The following is a 13,135-nucleotide window of genomic DNA, read 5'->3' on the forward strand; positions in this document are numbered from 1 at the left end:
GGCAGGGGTCAAAACCAGGTAAGCAGTCCAGATCAGCAATCAAACAATGCAGGGATTAGGCAAATGGGAAGACCAGATACAGGCAGAGAGTCCAGGAACCGTGAAACTAGGAAATACTAAGGAAACTAGGAAATACTAAGGAAACTAGGAAATACTAGTCTAGGAAAACACTCGAAGCAGTCAGACACTATACACACAATACTGAGCACCGAACAAAGGGGAAACTCGGGCTTAAGACAGGTGCATCATAGAGTGCCTTTAAGACACTAAACAAGATAATAAAACACAGGTGCATTAAATAAATCATAATCAGTACAGGGTAAAACATGAATGAAACAATAAACTAGGAAGGAGTGCCCCCCAGAGGCTCAAGCGGGCACTCCAGCCGCAGATCGTCACATATGGTGAGATTACTACATTTTATTGAATTAAATGCATTTATATTGAAACTAATACATTTTCAGGTCAATCTGAGTTAATTTTGACCACGAACCGTGCGCTAGTCATTTCAGCGTTTGCAGCACAGCAGAAATAGACTCGGCGCGGAAACGATCTCTGCACTGCTGTACGCACTGCACCTGGAACGGATCGACGGACTGCATCTGCGTGCAGTGTGAAAGCTGTTAACATGGGTACGGAAACAAATACGCACCGCATACACATTGCAAACAGTGTGTGTGTGAAACGGGCGTTATGAGGAACACATGCAAGCCAAGGTCTCTCGCTCTCTCCCTCTCTATCGTGCGCGCAATACGGTTTGGAGCACAGTTTTTTTCTGTCTCAGCATGCACGCTCGCTCTTGCTCACTCGCTCTAGATTTCGGGAGATTTTAACCAATTTGCGTGTATCAGGGAGTCGCTATCAATATGCGGGAGACTCCCGGCACTTTGCCGAGACTTTGGATGTCTGCAAACTGGGGCTTTTTTGAAGCGCGAACGTTGTCAACATTACTCACTGGAAATCCAAAAAACTTCCACACTTGCGACTTCAATGAAAGAAGAGGGGGTTCACATTCTGTTGATGGGTCTCCTGTGTCTGCATTTTCCATGCTATCTTTTGAATGACAGAGGTTGACCATAGACTCGCAGCACTTACATGCGTGTTTTTTTCTGCTTGGCAAGCCAAACGGACGTTATATGGGGGCGTGGCAGCATCGACGATTTTGAATTAATTTCGATCGATTTCGATTTTATTTAATTTCGTGACACCCTTAGTTTACAGCATTAGTTAAGAGATTTAATTCCCTTGAGAAAAATTGCCATTTATTGTAACTGATATCCAAAATAATCGATATTGAATCGAATCGTAATCGAAATCGAATTGAATTGAAAGCTTGTGAATCGAAATCGAATCGAATTGTGAAATTTGTCTCAATACCCAGCCCTAACATCTATAGGACATCTTCTTTCAGATGTCAAATAGACGTTTAGAAGATGTCAGTTTAACATGCATTCTAAATCATTACATCTTAAAGACATCTTCTAAACGTCTATTTGACATCTGACAGGGACGTCCTATAGACGTATTGCAGATGAGCAAACACTCTTTAAAATACGTCTTCCAGATGTAAATATTACATCAAATAGACTTGTATCTGGGATGCTTATTCTTTAGGTATTAGTACCTACTACGTATTCATTAAATACTAGTACTTATTCATTAGATACTAGTTCTTATTCATTAGTTTACTTATGATTAGATACTAGTACTTATTCATTAGATACTACTTATTCATTACATACTCCTATGAAATATTTGTATTTTCATTAGTTACTAGTATTTATTCTTTAGATACTAGTTCCTATTAAATAGATACTAGTACTTCATCAGTTATTCATTAGTACTTATTTCGATGGTGACTAGTAGTGTTGCTTTCGTCAACGAAAATTATGACTAAATATTGTCATCAATGAACCTTTATCACGTGACGAAAACGAGACGAGACGCAACGTAAATGCTGGTCATGTGATGATGACTATAACTAAATGTATAATGCAATATCGTTGATGAATAAAAACGAGACTAATGCTGCGTCCCAATTCGCTTACTTATACTACGCCCTAAAAGTATGTACTCTTTTTGTGAGGAAAAAGTACTTTGAGTGTGTAGCAAAAGAGTAGACAAGCTTTGGGACATACTATCACGTCATCTTTGTCGCGTGCTGCGTGCATCCTGTCACCGTAAACTGCCCTGTCAATCATCTTGTCACAGTTAAAATCCTCCATTCTATCTAATTTTATTTCCTACCGTTTCGGAGAGCACGTTCATCTGCCAGTTGTGGGTCTTTCATGCTCTCCTCGTGTTTGCAATTTAAATATAATGATGATGCATTTAAAACATAATGGCTAAACGTGTTGTGGTGTGGGGGGGGGGGGGCGTGGGCGGGAAAGTGGGGGAGGAGCCGAGCGGGAGGTAAGCGGGTCAAGTTCAAATGATAAACACCTGTCTGTGATTTCAGTGATTGGCGTTGGGAGAGCGTATTTAAGCGGGCCAGGTGGACGCGACAGTTGAGAGAGAGCCTGGAGCTTGTGTGTGTGCGTCTGGGACTAAAGTGGAGCCTTGCCTGTGTCTGATCCTTGGTCGTGTCCAAGAGGAGCTGTAATCAGCGGAAAGACTGCCACATCAGAGAACGGGAAAGCTGTGAACAGCGGGAAAGAGTTTGATTTACTGTGACTGTTTTGAGTTGAATGTGACAAGCGCTGAGGCGCTGTGGAAAGAGTATTTTTGTAAAAATAAAGCACACGAGCTCCAGTATTCGCCGACCCCTTGTCTTCTTCCATCACCCTCACTGAACCTGAGTTTCAAATTTATCACACTGGTGCCGAAACCCGGGATGGAAGGAGATGCCGCTGCCAGAAGCCCTCTGTCGACGCCGTTTGCGGAGATCATCCAGGCGCTCGCGGGACTACACCAACAACATCAAGCCGCCCTGTTGAAGATGGAGGAGCAGCAGGAACGAAGACTCGACGTGCTCCTCCAGGAACAACGGGACGCCCGCGAGCAGTTCCGGAGCTGGGTGGACCAGGGGGTCCGGCTCCCGGCCCAAACCCTGCACAAGATGGGACCTCTGGATGATCCAGAGGCCTTCTTGGACCTCTTTGAGAGGTCGGCCGCGGCTGGGAAATGGCCGGAAGCTGACTGGCCGATGCACCTCATCCCTTTACTGTCAGGGGAGGCGCAACTCGCCGCTCAACAACTGCCAGTCAGCAGCCTTCTGGTCTACAAAGACCTCAAGCGCGCCATCTTGCAGCGGGTCGGGGTGGGGGAAGCCGGCCGGCCCTTCATCTTCGCACAGCAGCTCCGGGACGCCTGCCGCAAATGGCTGGTGGCCGAGGGACGCGACGTCGAAGGAGTCATCGAGCTGGTGGTACTGGAACAGTTCATCGCTAAGCTACCGAAGAAGACCGTGCAGTGGGTCCAGTGCCACCGGCGTCGCTGGACCAGGCCATCACGTTGGCGGAGGACCAGCTGGTGGCGTGCCCTGGGGTCAGCGAGCCCCTTCCAACATCTCTCTCTCTCTCCCCTCTCCTTCTCTCTCTCGCCCTATCCCTGCTCCCAGGTCCCGAGGCGGCATCCCGCCACGACCGGCGCCACGCTGGAGGTCTGGCCTGAGCACCGAGCCGGTTCCGGCCCCGGGCGCACCGCCCCAGGGAGGAATAACATCTGGGAGCGCTCCTCCGTCCTCTGGCCCCGCGCTCTCCTCGCGCCAATCCCTTGACCCCCTGGGCCGGCCTGCTGGCGCTGTGGGGATCCGGGCCATTTTATTGACAGGTGCCCCATGATGGAGGTGGACACCTTGATTCGGGTCCCCTATGCGCCACAGGCCGCCCCCGATCAGACTGGGCTGTATCAGATACCTGTAAGTATTAAGGGGGATACGTATCACGCTTTGGTGGATTCGGGTTGTAACCAGACCTCAACCCATCAAAGTTTGATTCAGCCAGTGGCATTGGATAAGAGCTGCAAGGTTATGGTGCGGTGTGTGCACGGCGAGGTGTTGGGTTATCCTGTCATGCCAGGTACGATTCAATTTAGGGGACAAAAGCATAGTGTGGAGGTGGCAGTTAATCCGCACCTCCGGCACCTGCTAATTTTGGGGACCAATTGGCCGGGATTTCAATCTTTATTGGCATGTTTGTGTGCGGGTGCTCCTGGGCAAAAACAAAGGCACCGGACTGGAGCGACTGTTCAGGCTGGTGAAGCTGTGCCGGGACCGTCGAAGGCTGTTCCGGAGGAACCGAGCCTACATCTTTTATAACATCTTCAAAATAACATCTTTTCGGACCGCGATGACTTTCCTCTGGAACAGTCCCGAGATGACACGCTAAAAAATGCGTTTAAACAGGTCCGAGTCATCGACGGCCAGCAGGTTCGGCCAGATCAGCCGCTCACGTATCCGTATTTTGCCATGATTAAGGACAGGTTGTATCGGGTGACCCAGGACACCCAGACAAAGCAAGATACAACCCAGTTATTAGTGGCTAAGAGCCATCGGGAAATGCTATTCCAGGCAGCTTATTGTAATCCGATGGCTGGGCACCTCGGGCAGGCAGCCACGTTAAATCGTCTAATGACCCGATTTTTCATGCCGGGCATTCATGAGAACGTGCGCAGGTGGTGCTTGTTCTTGTCAAGAATGTCAGTTAGTGAACCCTCCGGCCCATAGTAAAGCACCATTGTGCCCCCTTCCATTAGTTGAGGTCCCCTTCGAGAGAATTGGTATAGACCTCATCGGGCCATTAGAACGATCAGCACGGGGGCATCGCTTTGCATTAGTCCTGGTGGATTATGCAACGCGATAACCTGAAGCAGTACCGCTTCGCAACATATCGGCGAAAAGTGTTGAAAGTGCACTGGTTCAATTAATCTCCCGGGTGGGAATCCCAAAAGAGATTCTCACCGATCAAGGGACGGCGTTTATGTCATGCACTATACGCGAACTATATGAGTTGTTGGGCATTAAATCGATTCGCACCAGCGTCTATCACCCACAAACAGACGGCTTGGTGGAACGATTTAATCGCACATTAAAATCCATGATTCGTAAGTTCGTGCGGGAAGACACAAAAAATTGGGATAAATGGTTAGAACCCCTCTTGTTCGCTGTACGGGAGGTCCCCTAAGCCTCCATGGGGTTTTCCCCCTTCGAGCTTCTCTATGGGCGCCAGCCCCACGGGGTTTTGGATGTTCTTAGGGAGGCTTGGGAGGACAGACCTTCGAATAGCAAAAATGAAATTCAATACGTCCTGGACCTGCGAACAAAACGGCTCTCTATGGAGAATTTGATGCAGGCGCAGGATAAACAAAGTTGGTTGTACAACAGGGGGGCTAAACTACGTAAATTTGCACCGGGAGATAAAGTACTCGTATTACTTCCCACATCCAGCTCAAAATTGCTCGCCAAGTGGCAAGGACCATTTGTGGTTACACGGCTGGTTAATGATCTTAACTATGAGATGGCTCGTTCAGATGGGGGGGAACACATCAAATATACCACCTCAATCTCCTTAAAAAATGCAATGAGGTGGAGTCAGCGATGCAGGTGATGGTGGTGAGCGTGGAGGAGGATCTCAGGCCAGAGGCGAATATAAAAGTACAATCCTCTCCTCTGGCCATTTGTGGGGACCACCTCTCGCCATCCCAGATCGCTGATGTTCAACATCTGCAAGCGGAATTCGCGGATGTGTTCTCGCCTCTCCCTGGCGAACAGATCTCATACAGCACCATGTTGAGACTGAGCTGGGCGTGGTTGTTCGCAGTCAGCCGTATAGGTTACCGGAACACAAGAAAAAAGTGGTCCAGGAGGAATTAGCGGTGATGCTGGATATGGGAGTAATAGAGGAATCCAACAGTGACTGGGCAAGCCCGATAGTTTTAGTACCTAAAGCGGACGGCACTGTCCGGTTCTGTGTGGATTACCGTAAGGTGAATGCCGTATCGAAATTCGATACGTATCCAATGCCAAGGGTTGCTCGAGTTACTCGATCGGCTAGGCACGCCTCGGTTTTATTCGACACTGGATTTAACGAAAGGATATTGGCAGATCCCCTTATCTCCAATGTCCAAAGAAAAGACTGCTTTCACAACGCCGTTCGGATTACACCAATTTGTCACACTTCCGTTCGGTTTGTTCGGGGCATCCGCCACCTTCCAGCGGTTGATGGACCGGATCATACGGCCGCATGCTGCATATGCAGCGGCATACTTGGATGACATTATCATCTATAGTAATGACTGGCAGTGGCATGTGCAGCATTTGAGAGCGGTCCTCAAGTCGCTGAGGGGGGCGAGGCTCATGGCTAACCCGAAGAAGTGTGCGATTGGGCGCGTGGAGGTTAGGTATCTGGGCTTCCACTTGGGTCATGGGCAGGTGCGTCCCCAATTTGACAAGACAGCAGCAATTGCGACCTGTCTGAGGCCCAAGACCAAAAAGGAGGTTAGACAGTTCCTGGGGCTGGCAGGATATTATAGAAGGTTTGTGCCTAATTATTCGGACCTTGCTAGCCCGCTGACTGATCTAACTAAAAGGGGGGTGCCGGATACCGTCCAGTGGACGGAGCAGTGTCAGCAGGCTTTCACCCAGATAAAGGCAGCTCTGTGTGGTGGCCCGCTCTTACAGGCTCCTAACTTTTCTCTCTCTTCTTCTCTGCAGACAGACGCATCAGACAGGGGGCTGGGCCCAGGAGATGGAGGGTGAGGAGCGGCCGGTGCTGTACATCAGTCGTAAGCTCTCTAAGAGAGAGACGATGTACAGCACCATTGAGAAAGAGGCGTTAGCCATCAGATGGGCCGTTCTCACTCTCCGCTATTATCTCCTGGGTCGGGAATTCACCCTCTGTACTGACCACGCTCTCCTGCAGTGGCTCCACCACATGAAGGATGCCAACGCACGGATCACCCGTTGGTATCTAGCACTGCAACCTTTTAAATTCAAGGTGATCCACAGGCCGGGTGCACAGATGGCTGTGGCTGACTTTCTCTCCCGAAGGGGGGGGGCGGACGGCTCCCCGGCCTGAGTCGGGGGGTGGGGGTATGTGGTGTGGGGGGTGTGGTTCAGCGCTTTCTGCAGCGGGAGAGCGGGGGAGGAGCCGAGCGGGAGGTAAGCGGGTCAAGTTCAAATGATAAACACCTGTCTGTGATTTCAGTGATTGGCGTTGGGAGAGCGTATTTAAGCAAGCCAGGTGGATGCGACAGTTGAGAGAGAGCCTGGAGCTCGTGTGTGTGCGTCTGGGACTAAAGAGAAGCCTTGCCTGTGTCTGATCCTTGATCGTGTCCGAGAGAAGCTGTAATCAGCGGAAAGAGTGCCACGTCAGAGAACAGGAAAGCTGTGAACAGCGGGAAAGAGTTTGATTTACTGTGACTGTTTTGAGTTGAATGTGACAAGCGCTGAGGCGCTGTGGAAAGAGAATTTTTGTAAAAATAAAGCACACGAGCTCCAGTATTCGCCGACCCCTTGTCTTCTTCCATCACCCTCACTGAACCTGAGTTTCAACTTTATCACACGTGTCTTTACAAAAGTTCACAATGCTGCTGCAATATGCAATATAATGTGGACAACATTGAATAAATTCATTTTCGTCAGGTTAGATACTGATAATTAATCACTCAAAGCTCTTTATCTAAACCTCTCTACACAACCGCGGGGACTAGTTTTTTAACACTTTTTACTCGTGTTTGTAGTTTTTGTGCGCAATGTTTTTGTGGGCAATATCAGCCGTTAGAGTGTGCATCGATCTACACTTTGGATACTGACCGGAAAAAGTAGACCATCCGGGTATCTTTGAAACACTCATTTCAACATACTACGATTTGGGACGTACTAATTCTATTTTCGAATGCTATTTAGGACGGATAGTATGCGAATTGGGACGCAGCATAAAAGTGGTTTACAAAAATAAAAACTATGCTAAAATGTCTCTTCATTTTCGTTGACCAAAACGAGACGAGACAAAATGTTATTTAACATTATTTCGTCTCGTACTTGCATTATTATTATGCAGCATTTCTGTTTCCTGTGTCACTTCAGGGGCTGCATCAGATCGCACTGTGCAAACCTATGCGACTTCAGATTCTCAAGCCCCACTCGCGGCATCATTTAGAAGAAGCAGCTGCGTGAGTTACAGCTGTTTCACACACACTCCGTGTGTAGAGTGTATGCGGTGTGTGTTGCAGTGTGTATGCAGGAGAAGCACTCGTTATTGCTTTCACATGTGCTGCATTTGCATGGCGCAACTGATCTACGGCTGTACCACAATTACAACATTTATTCTCTATTTTTTATTTCAAATCATTTTATTTTAGCCTACATCCATAGTGTCGCGTTGTTGAGGTAGCCTGTGTAGATCTCTGCTCTGCTGTTATGCACGCACGTGATGCACCGCTCCTAATCTATTACTGTAACATGGGTGCGGGAAAAATACGCACTGAAAACGGAGTATGTGTGAAACAGGCGTTAGCATAAACGACAACAAACAAAGTTAAAAGAAAGTTAAGTCTGACACCGAGAAAGGGATTCGTCTTTGGGAGAAAAATAAGAAATGACATTTGGAAAAAACTTTCATTTCATCTTGTGTGTAGGCTACTTCTAACATGTTTAGTTGGTTGTAAATTCAATTCAGAGCGTCTTCCGTGTCTGGAATGGATTTATTCTTGAGTCTATAAGGTAACAATAATATAAGAAGATAATAAGAAGATAAGATTGTTTGAAATTGGTTTGGCTAAAAGAAAAATTTGGTTTTCATCGACTAAAACTAGACTAAAATGTCATCAGTTTTTGTCGACTAAAACTAGACTAGACTATAAAGAGTATGAACGTGACTAAAACTAACAAAAACTAAAATGTCAGCTTGACACAAAGACTAGACTAAAACTAAAATTAAAACAGGCTTCCAAAAACAACACTAGTGACTAGTTTTTTGTTTTTTTTTTCTTCTTTTTTTTGCCATTGACTTCTATGGGGATCTGCCATTTCAGATATCAACTATTCACTTGATATGAAACAAAATAAAAATTAAATATATAAATATATAAAACAAAATAAAAATTGCTATATATATATATATATATATATATATATATATATATATATATATATATTAAAATAAAAGAAACATTAATTTATTCTTTCATTTAAAAATTTGATAGATTTTTAATCCCACCATAAGAGATCAGGCAAAAACTTGACATGACCATCAGACAGGTGGTATGGAGGTTTGTATGGAGACAGTAAGCACCGCCCCAGACTCCAGCTCCTCTAGCAGGTCCTCTAAAATTTTTATTTATTTTTGACTGCTTAGTTTGTTTATAATGCCATCGGGATTTTAAAAATGTTTGTGTATAGTTTAGTATAGTGGGTATAACCAGTCCTACTCAACCGGCTCTGAGCGGCAGTCGAACAGCACGCACAGCTGACCAACAATAGTTGCATAGTTTGAGTCAGTGGTTGGCCTAATATTCTTCTTTGTCCAGTGCAAACACAAAATACTTTTTTTTTCTTTTGCGCAATAATGACGTAATGATAGGAATCGTTCTGTGGTATAGACAAAATTACATGATACCAATGTCATTTCTAAATGGCCACTGAAATTCATGTGCGTCAGAAAAAACGGTTTTGAGCAAAAGGTATTTCAAGCCCACGGATTCTAGTGGTTCAAAGGGGAAAGCTTTCAGGGCCTCCAGGACCAAAGAAAGATCCCAAACTGAAACCGAGGGGGGCCTTCAAGGGATTCATCCTCCTGGCTCCGGAAAGAAGTGGATAATGAGGTCGTTCCTTCCTATTGCCCAGCCACACGTAGACTCCACCAATGCCGCAACGTATACTTTGAGCGTGGAAGGGGACCTGCACTTGTCTAACAGCTCTTGATGGAAGTAAAGCATCCATGGGACCTCGTAAGTGCCTGGGTCCAGGCCTTTACCAGTGCACCATTCGGAGAACACTGACCATTTAGACGCATAGAGCCATCTCGTAGAGGGAGCTCTAGACAGCGAGATCATGTTCACGACACCTTCTGGCAATGCAACGGGTATCCGTTGATTATCAACGCATGCCGAGACCAGCGCTCTAGATCCACCGGTCTGACACCGTGTCCTAACTACACGAGACGCGATAAAATTCCAGCGACAGCAAGTGTGTCTGTCCACACTAGACGCGACGCGACTGTGAGATGCCACACATTCAGAACAGCGTGTGAGCCTATGGTGTGAACAGAGTCCCTCTGTGAAAGCGCACTGTTGGCCCGCACTCGCATTGGAAATGGGTAAGGACATAATCAAATCAAGAAATAACATTATTAAAAATCAAAACATTAACAAAATATACTCATTGACTAATTTTGTTATGAACAGTTGTATGTTTGCATACAGAATTCATTTTGAACGCTATATTACATGCTTTCAAAATCTGAGGTAAATTATCCGTTATCGCTTGTGGCACAGTGACCTATTTTTAACTAAAAATAAATAATGTATACTCATAACCAGTGTCATTTCTTCATTCTGTCAGCCGCGACGTCGCAGAAATAGGAACCGTTTCTAAATTAGAAACTTTGCGTGTCGCCGTCGCGTCTGGTTAGGACAAAAACTCTGATTAACATGGAAAAGATACCTTTTATCGCGTGTCGTCGCGTCGCGTGTAGTTAGAACACGGTGTGAGAGAGGAGATCTCTCCTCACCAGGATCGGCCACGGGGCTATGTGCGTCAGCCACACCAGCTTTGGGAACCTGGGCGAAAGCACGGCCGACAAGGGCTGAAGTGGTCCTGTCTGCCTTAGAGGGGAGGACGGCCTTTGAACGCCATCCAGAGGGCGGGCAAAGGTGCGCTGCAGCTGCTTCTTCCACCGGGGGAATAGAGTTATACCCTTCTCGGCGGGACCGTCAACTTGAGAGAGCGTATCTGTCGAGGCTGCATGTCAGAGAGGAGGGGCGGGGAAGGTGAGAGAGAAGCTCGAGGGAAAGGTTCCGGCGGGCTTCTAGGTACCAAGTCGGTCTCCTGTGGTCTCTGGGAGCGGCGCTTTTTCCTGCGCAACCCAGCAGAGACAGGCGGAGGGGCATAGTTAAGGTCTCAAGTCGAGTCCGCAGGGTCGACTTTGAGAGCTCTTCGCACTCATGGCAGCCGCCCGAAGAGAGTGCACTGGTGGCGTGCTCTTGGCCCAGGCAGAGAGCGCAGATGAGATGGCGGTCTCCAGCGATGAGCGGATCGCGGCATAAGCTGCAGGTGGAGCGAGACATTTTGATAAAAATGCCTCGCACTCTTAGATATAAGAGTGTGTGTTGCGGTGGCAAACACACACAGAGAGAAGGCTTAAAGGGATACTGTCACCGGATAGCATAGCAGGCACAGGTCTTTGAAGGTGGCGTAGACGGCCAGCTTCTTCAGTTACTTCCTGAGCTTGCTGGTCACTTGATTTATTCTATGTACAGCACTGTGGTCAATTTTTGTTGTATTAATATGTGCTCTATAAATAAATTGAACCTTGAACCTCGATGGCGGCGGCTACTCAAGATGCAGCGATGTGGAGAGCTTCACTGAAGATATGAAAATCAGAATTCAGCCTGTTGAGCCCCTCTTTTATCTTTTGTCCACTCCCACTTGGCGGGCTGTGACGCAACGTCACGCTGGGCTCACCGATAGGCTGCTGCATTTGTTGCAGGACAGGTAATGAGCACACTTACTCAGTCTGCTATGGTCTGCTGTCTGCTGTCTACTGCACTGCGTTAACAATAAATACAAAATCAAGGATAATTTTTGGCTTCAGATCTCGAGAAAAGAGTTTACCCATAGCGCAATACTCATAAGAGAACTACTAGTATCTAATATATGTACCCTTAACAATTGGAATACACACTAGTTAGAACTGAATAGTTAATATCTGAATGACAGATCCCCATAGAAGTCAATGGCAAAAAATTATATTTGTTACTAGTTACAAAATAATAGTTACTAGTCACTATTGAAATAAGTACTAGTATCTAATGAATAAGTACCTAGTATCTATTTAATAGCTACTAGTATCTAATGAATAAGTACTGTCTAATAATAAGTACTAGTAACTAATGAATAAATAGTAATGAATAAGTACTACTACCAATTTAATAGGCACTATAATCTAATGAATAAGTACTAGTAACTAATGAATAACCGCTAGTATATAATAATTAAGGACTAGTATCTAATGAATAAGTACTAGTAGCTTATGAATAAGTACTATTACTTAATGGACTAGACACTAGTATCTAAAAAATAAGTACTAGTAGCATAAAAAATAGACACTAGTAGGTTTAAATGATTAAATGTTAAAACGGCTTGCCATAGGGTGAGAGCTGCAAGAGGCGGTAGAAGAGTGTCACCCAAATTTAGCCTGTCAACCCGATGACGTGCAGTTTGTGGATCGGAGTTATTTCCTTTGCTTTATTATTTTGTATAAATGAGTGTCACTGTAGGATTATAAATATTATACATACATTTTGAAGTGCTACGGTCTTCACAAATTTAGATATAAGGAGGTTGTTAGTTTGTCACATTTTTGCAAGTCTATTAGGCTTCCTTAGCCAACTTGTGGCACAACAAGGAAACTGCTGCTTGAGTTGTGGCACAATCGGTAATTCATATAGTAACATAATTTCTCATGGAGATGCTTAAATCTGGCCTGTCATTTCCCTTCCCCTTAGCTTGTCAAGTTTACACTTTTATAATTTACATGCAGGTAGAAAACCCACTGATTTAAATTAGGTAGAAATCTTCATGAATGGAAAAATGTAAGGGAAATGGTGGGGAAATTATGAATTTTCCAATTGTGTTCGAAATTTCTGCTGATGAGTGTAATCACTTTGAAATTATTTTTTAGAAAACATTACCCCATAATCATGAATGTTTGTAAAACATGGAAAATCAATGGTCAAAATGAGTGGGAACCCTGTTCATAAAAGCGAGATCAAGGCATCGGTGTTAAAGATTATGGCACAGAGCATTCAATACCAACAAGTCATTTGTGGGTGTTAAATATTTATGAATCTGTCATGCTCTATTGCTGTCACAGATGGTCAATATGTTGCAATGACAGCAGCCTATATTGAGTAATGTGACCTACATTAGCCAGATCCATATCGCAACAGTTTCGCAACGAAGTGTATGATTATC

Source organism: Pimephales promelas, chromosome 17 (genome assembly GCF_988280905.1).
Source record: "Pimephales promelas chromosome 17, fPimPro1.hap1.1, whole genome shotgun sequence".
NCBI lineage: Eukaryota > Metazoa > Chordata > Actinopteri > Cypriniformes > Leuciscidae > Pimephales > Pimephales promelas.